This window comes from Triplophysa rosa, linkage group LG1 (genome assembly GCF_024868665.1).
Source record: "Triplophysa rosa linkage group LG1, Trosa_1v2, whole genome shotgun sequence".
Lineage (NCBI taxonomy): Eukaryota > Metazoa > Chordata > Actinopteri > Cypriniformes > Nemacheilidae > Triplophysa > Triplophysa rosa.
Window position 1 is genome coordinate 11,363,177 of NC_079890.1, and position 7,365 is coordinate 11,370,541.

A 7,365-nucleotide genomic window follows, 5' to 3' on the forward strand; every position below is an offset into this window, starting at 1 on the left:
TAAATTACAATATGATGTACTCTCTAAAATTAATTTAAATAATTTATTTGTTTTGCTTTATTTGTTTTGAAAATATTAAAACGGGCTATGCCAGTAAACAGATATTAGATAACTCAAATTTAATGACTACAGGAGACATTTAATTATATTATTATAGTATGTTTTAAATAGGTCATACATGTCATGTAAGTTTAACTGCTATATTATATAGCATAATTTTTGTTGACAGATGTAAGAAATCAAAATGTCACTTGTTAAAACACTAACACATAGCTAAGGCAAGGTAATACACTAATCATTCGGTAGTAAGATATGCAATCTGTAGGTGACTGCATGTAGGTGAGTGCATGTTAAAAGTTACCAATCAAATGCGCGGAGACCTCATTTGATTGGTAACTTTTAACATGCATTGTCCCGCCTCCAAAGTCTCAGAAGTCAACTCAACGAGCGAGCAAGTGTTGAGCAGTATCCTTTTCACATGACGTCACGCATCTTCCGTTCTGCCGCGAAGCAGTGTATCATTACTTCCGCTAGCACTCCAGTTCATAAGGTGGCGGTAATGCACCTATAAGCTGATTTGCCAACCGCCAGCAAAACTCAAGAAGAAGAAGTTACTTCCGCTAGCGCCTCAGAATGGAGTTTACCAAGTGGCTTGCACATCTGCCACAAATACGTCTAGATGATGTACAACGTCTTGCAGACAAATTTTCGCTAAGGACAAGATCAAAGCTAGAGAAAGGATACAAATTCTTCGTTGAACAGTACCTGTTTGATTATGTTTCCGCGTTAGAGCCTACTGGTGCTACCACGCAGAGCATGCAACCCTGTGCTACCCTACCCCGTAGGCCTGACGCGCACCTCTCCAAACCATGTAACAACGCGTCATACTCTTACAGCCGCAAGCCTTGAGGTCGTTCTCAGCATCTACTTCCCGATTCTACGCAATTCGTGCCATCTCTTCCGCAAGTTCCAGATCCACAATAAGAATCAACATGCGGCTATCGCACGCGCAATTAGGCTGAGTTCTTGCTTGTACCAGCTATTGAGGTGCAGAGAACCCAGATGCAGGCAGGCGGTGGGTAAGGGGTTAACAAAAATACTTTATTTTACAAAACAAAAAGACAAAGCAAACACCCACGATGGGGATATAAACAAGAAAACAAGATAACAGGAAGCAGACAAGACGTAGACTAACTAAGACTAAACTAAAATAAACAACACTGGACAAAAGCTAAACTAAAGACTTACTAAACTCAACTTGACAGGGGTTATCACAGACAACAGGAACACAGCACACATGGCAGATGAAAGGCACTCGACGAAACCATACACAACGCAATACTGAACAGAGTACAATCCAACAGCACAAGACAAAGAAACATGAGGGTATAAATAGGGAGAGACAAACAGGGATAACGACACGGGGCAGGTGTGGGTAATTAAACACTCAGGGAAAGATAACGAGGAAACGAGATGGCGGTAACAGAGACCAGACACTGGAGAGAATGTATATTATTGTCAAAAGGACAATAATATGTTTTTCTCCACACATAACCAAAGGCTTTGCCATGACTCTGCTACAGGACCAAGAAAAACATGACTAAATGAAGCAGACCCTTATGGACAGTCGTGATAGAAGAGTTCTATAGGTATACGACCGCACTCCTGTACACCCTCTTCGGCGGACTATAAAGACTGTCAGATGGCGGCGAATTCTTGGAGAGAGATTTCCTCTAACGTCGGTTTGGAAGAGTGTCAGCAAAAGACATGAAGAACTTCGCACTTTATAAACACTGTGCACGATCTTTTGCACTTTATTAGCTTTATAGTTTTATTTTTTGTTTTACCTTTTATTGTTACTAATTTTTTGAAAGTTTTATATTTGTGTTAATATTGCATTGTATACTCATCTATACATAGTTTGCACTTTTACATATTCTGTTCTTTGACTCTTTTGCAAATAAAGAACAAAATTGTAACACTTCCAGATCTTGGTTGCATTTCGTTTCATTTTTAACTAAACAAATTAATAGGGTGAGTTGTCCATGACAAAATGTGATATTCTATCAGGGTATCATTTAGGGCTGCAACTAACGATTATTTTGGTAATCGATTGGTTGGGTGATTATTTCTTTCGATTGATCGATTAATCGGATAAAAATGTAATTACATATTTTGCTTATAATAAGTAAATCAGATATGGGAAAAGTATACACAACTGAACTCATTTGCCTTCTCCCAAAATGTTGTGAATGTCTCCATAATTAACACACCTGGTGAGTTGATTCATGTGTGTCAGATTAGAAGCAACTGACAATAGTCTCTCCCAAATGTGGGAGCAAGGGGAGGGTCGGCCAAGGAAATATTATTTTTGTGCCATGAAAAGTGAGATATTTGTCATTCAAATGTAGTGAAGTACAGAAAAAAGTAAACAGAAAAAGTAATACTTAAGTACAAATACTCAAAAAGTGTACTTAAGTACAGTTCTCAAGTAAATGTACTTCGTTACCCACCTCTGAACTAAATAAACCACCAAATCAGGGTATTTAGCCTATTATGTACTTTGCAAAGTGCAAACGCCACAAATTGGGTTTTACTAATATAATCTTTAATTTTGTCATTTAAAACACCTCTTCCCTTCAAACTTTAAAACTGTGCAGCTTGAAGAGATGCATGCAAAACACGTCTGACTTTAAAACTGCGCACCTCGCGCTGCACGGAGAGACGCATGCACCGAGAGACACGTCTGACTTTAAAACTGCGCAACATGTGCTGCACGGAGAGACACACCAGACTTTAAAACTGCGCACCTCGCGCTGCACGGAGAGACGCATGCACCGAGAGACACGTCTGACTTTAAAACTGCACAACTTGTGCCGCACTTAGAGACGCATCCACGGAGAGACACGTGTGACTTTAAAACTGCGCACCTCGCGCTGCACTGAGAGACACGTGTGACTTTTAAACTGCGCATCTCGCGCTGCACGAAGAGACGCATCCACGGAGAACCACATCTGACTTTAAAACTGCGCACCTCGCGCTGCACTAAGAGACACGTGTGACTTTTAAACTGCGCATCTCGCGCTGCACGAAGAGACGCATCCACGGAGAACCACATCTGACTTTAAAACTGCGCACCTCGTGCTGCACTAAGAGACGCATACACGGAGAGGCACGTCTGACTTTAAAACTGCGCAGCTCATGCTGCATGGAGAGACACATCTAAAACGGTAATTTTAAAAGGGAAGAAGATGCGCTTGATTTATAACTGCACAGCTCGCAAGTGACGTCACAGACCAACTAATCGATAATGAAATTCGTTGACAACGAATTTCATTATCGATTATTATCGATTTTATCGATTAGTTGTTGCAGCCCTAGTATCATTTCAATACACAGTTTTGACATCTATGTATATACAGTGCTCTGCGTAAATGAGTACACCCCTTTGAAAAGTATACTTTTTTTCAACAATATCTAAATGAACACACATAAAAATCCAAAATGTGGACAAGACTAAGTTTAATATAACATCTGTTTAACTTCTGACATGAAAGTAAGGTTAATAATATAACGGATTACACATTTTTCTGTTTCGATCAGCTCCAACTCCCAACTCCATTAAGATGCGATCAGATTCCATTGTCGTTTGCATACACTAGCATACACACAAAACATCGGCGAAGAAGAGCAACCCCGTGAAAACACAAAGAGCCAACTAGCGTTTCGGCGGTGTAATTGCAGTACGACGCATACTCTCAACGCACAACCATAACGACGGCGACGCCTACGCAGAAGTAAAAATCGCACTTAAACCGACAGCTGCAGTGCGCATTGCAATGCAAACGCTGCGCACCTTGAAACTCCACACCACGCTGAGTGTGCGGCGCGAACTAGCTGCTTACTATGGAAGCCCGTTTCCGCCACGTGATAAAAAAAATCAGGCTCTAAAAAGTCATGATTATGAGATAAAAAGTCATGATTATGAGATAAAAAGTCATAATTATGAGATAAAAAGTCAAAATTATGACTTAACGTGCACATGCGCAGTGCAGCCAGGACACCGCACGCTGGTGACATCCGCTGGTTAGAATGGTGTAAATGCAACTCAGTGGTTTTACAAACCAGTTGCGATTGGTTATATATATACAGTATTTTAGTTATTTGTTTTCAGTTTTCAGTATTTTTTTAAGCTTCCAGTGCAGACATCCAAATGCATCAGCAGACACATAATAATAAAACAGAGTACAAAACATATACAAATATAAATAAAACACAACTGTAAATAGAAAGTTGTACAGAAGTAATATACTGTAAATAGATTGGAAATTTGCGAATATTCAAATTTATTAAAAGCAATATGTCCAGATGCTCTAGTACTCCTTCTGAAGCACCGGCCAGAGGGCAACAGTTCAAAGATGTTGTGTCCAGGGTGTATCAAGTCTGTAATGATTGCACTTTACAAGAGTGGGAAAGAAAGCACCAATGATCTTTTCAGCAATCTGGACTATCCGTTCTTGTCCACTTGTGATCAACTGAGTAGCCGAGGCAAACCTGACAGGGATTAAAGCACACAGAACAACCTTTGTTGGGCCCTATGTGGGTCTCCCACTTCAGGTCCTTTGAGATGGTTGAGCCCAGGAACCTGAAGGACTCCACAGTCAAACAATTACAAAATATTGTGTGTTTTGGGCCACATTCAATGTACAATGTATATGGAATCCTTTCAACAAAAGATCTATGAGCTACTGAAAAGTATTTCACTGGAGAACATGCCTGCTGAAGCCAACAAACTACCAGTAAAAACCCAGAGAGGTTTCTATTGTGAAACATACAGTAGTAGTAATATCATAGATTTGTGAAGCCATATCTTAAATGCATAATTTTTGATGTATGATTTTGGAGGGCAAAAAATACACTGCTGTTTAAAAGTTCTAAAACACTTGAATGTTTGACTGAAATGTTTCTCATGGTCTTAAAATCTTTTAATCTGAAGATGTACGTTTAAATGTTTGAAATGACTTTAGTAGACAAAAATATAATCGTGGCAACATATTCATTTATTTTATTAGACGACAAAAATTGAGGACCAAATAAAAAAAGCAGCCAAGAAATGAATAGATGAAATTTCTGCCAATACTATTGAAAAATCTTCCTACAAGGTGAAATTTCAAGAAGCTGCTCGATCATGCCAAGAGTACAATTTTGGAAAGGGTGGCTACTTTGAATATGCTATATATATTCTTTAGTCCTGCATATAGTTTTGATTTATTCTGGATGCTTTTAAACATAATTCCTAGATAAAGTTATGATGAGTACTATAATTCTAAAATGTGGCCTGTCAATTTGTAGTATTTTAGTAATTTTTCTGTTTGATGAGGCTTCTAAAATGGGACTTCGGATCAGTTCAAAACAAATGAATCAAATCGTATTAAGCAATGGATGTCGCAAGCGTGCAGTGTCTTGCCTCCACTGCGCATGTTAAATCATAATTTCAATTTTTTATGTCATAATTACGATTTTCAATCTCATAATTTCGTTTTTTTAATCTCATAATTATGATTTTCAATCTCATAATTTTGATTTTTTTATCTCATAATTTTGATTTTCAATCTCATAATTATGACTTTCAATCTCATAATTTCGACTTTTTATCTCATAATTATGACTTTTTATCTCATAATTTTGACTTTTTATCTCATAATTATGACTTTTTATGTCATAATTTTGACTTTTTATCTCATAATTATGACTTTTTAGAGTCTGATTTTTTTTATCACATGGCGGTACGGGCTTCCATAGCTTACCCATGCAGTATCGGGGAAACAGATTATATTTTATCGAATGCCAAAATCGGAATTTATCACTTTGGTACATAAAGACAATAAAACGGCTGGCTTGCAGCCGACCAAATCAGTCCCCAGTCACCGGGATTGTCCACCCCAGTCCGTGCACGCTGTTATCAAGTCATAAACATTTCAGTCGTTTGTTACTAACATATGGACAATGCATAGAAACGCAAGCAATCATTACTGAGTAGTATAAAGAAGAGGCCATTCACATTTCTTAGTATATCCCGCATTTTAGACCGCCACTAGCCGTTAGCTCCCTGAATCTTAGTGCAGAACAAAACGTGATTGGCTGAAGTTAGAACGTGCCCTATTGGACAACGAAAGCGGAAGTTACCCGATTGGCTTGCGTAGATAGTGGGCGGAGTCCACCTGTTTGTGGATTGTGCGCACGTCTTGACGTTAGAAATATTTCAAAATCCACAAATGCACAGAGAGCCATACACAAATGCGTGCACTGATCCACAAATGCGTGCAGCGATTCACAAATGCACAGAAAGCGATCCACAAATGTGCAGAAAGCGATCCACAAATGTGCAGAAAGTGATCTACAAATAAATGCCATTGAAATAAATTTGTAAATATTTTTCATTTGCAAATCTCATTGTATTTATTTGTGAATTCCATTTCTTTTTGTGGAACGTCTAACATATATTTATGGTTCGCTTTTGTGCATATGTGGATTTTAAAAAATGTTTGTGAAACTCTCTATATTTATTTGCGGATCATAGTTTATTTATTCAGAATATTGCAACAATATTGCACACCACATTAGATTAAACTACTTTTCCTCGTAGTTGTGGATATAACTCGATATATAGATCTTAAATCCAATTGTCCCGATTGCTTGTTGGAGCAGGCGACCATGCATCAACGATGCGGTGTACATCGTTAATGCTTATATTTGGCAGATCTTTAAAACATCTGGTAAACGCTGACATTTTGTGCGGTGCGAGAGCAAACCGGAAACTGACATCCCGACTTCTTGTGCACAGGGCGTTATGCTTTTTACCGAACTATGAGGGCACATTTGCACAACGTTGCCCTCTGTTGGCGGCTAGACTACACTTGCGTTTACTTTAGAATTAAGAATCCTCTCATAATAATAAAAAGCTTTTTGTTGGATTTTTGGTTTGCCATCACAGCGTAGGAAATATTCTATCGCATTTCCTGTCACAAACCTGTTCTGTCAGCAAACTACATTAGCACACAGGAAAAAGTAATAGGCCTACATTTTATATTAGAATGTTATATTAGAAAGACATTAGTTGTAAATATTTCCAATAGAGTTTTTTTAATTACTTCATTACATTAATGTCACATCCTATACAAACTCATGTTCAGGCATCATTCATGCTCTGATGTTTAACATATTTCCCAACAGCTGTTTTCTAACAGCTAAGCATGTCCTTAGCTGTCCCTCAGTTCTCCACCTTCACATTTGGTCACACGTTTGATGTGTCGTTCCTCACTCACCAGTAAATAATAAGCCAACATCCTGGAGTGATTTACACCT